Raw genomic sequence first — 563 nt, forward strand, 5'->3', positions numbered from 1 at the left:
GTCTTTGTAGGCAGCTGAATTATTTTAGAAATGGCTTTGCAAGGGAAATGTCCTAGAGAAAGAAAGGAAAATAAGTTATTCATTCTCATCCAGCTGAATGTTTTTCTCATCCAACAGTATCGGAAAGTGGGCACGCAGCATCCTCACCATAAGGAATGTCTGACTTCTCCACCTCATTTCCATCTTCCTCACCAAACAGCCAACGACAATAGCTACCATCGCTGTGGGAACTAAGAATGTATCCCCTGTCCTCTGTCCAACACAGACTCTCCAGTTGCTGTGGTGTATGGACAAAAAGCAAATATCACATTTATGTACTGATCCAATCATTGAGCATTCTGTCGATTTGTATGTTATTTCCTACCTGAGTAGCCGGAAAGTGCTGGATTGCACACCGTTTCTGAAGATCCCAGATGACAATAAGACCTCGTCCATAACCGATAGCAACATGATTCGGGTTAGCTGGGTTCTCCTCTAAGGCTTCAACATGTTCTAAACTTCTTTGCACTATGCAATCATCTGGTACACTAAAAGAGATGAAGGCACATTTCTTGACGTAAGTA

The 563-nt window shown here is 42.3% G+C and overlaps 1 long non-coding RNA gene across 1 annotated transcript; it reads right to left on the minus strand.

Moving 5' to 3' along the window:
* Positions 1-480, minus strand: LOC109508757 (uncharacterized). The gene is made up of 3 exons (XR_002166763.1): positions 365-480; positions 148-277; positions 1-52 (listed from the first exon to the last, which is right to left on the minus strand). It is a non-coding gene; the product is annotated as an uncharacterized LOC109508757 (long non-coding RNA).
* Positions 481-563: the final 83 nt, after the last annotated feature.

This window comes from Hippocampus comes, unplaced genomic scaffold (assembly GCF_001891065.2).
Source record: "Hippocampus comes isolate QL1 unplaced genomic scaffold, H_comes_QL1_v1.1 C16582650, whole genome shotgun sequence".
NCBI classification, from domain to species: domain Eukaryota; kingdom Metazoa; phylum Chordata; class Actinopteri; order Syngnathiformes; family Syngnathidae; genus Hippocampus; species Hippocampus comes.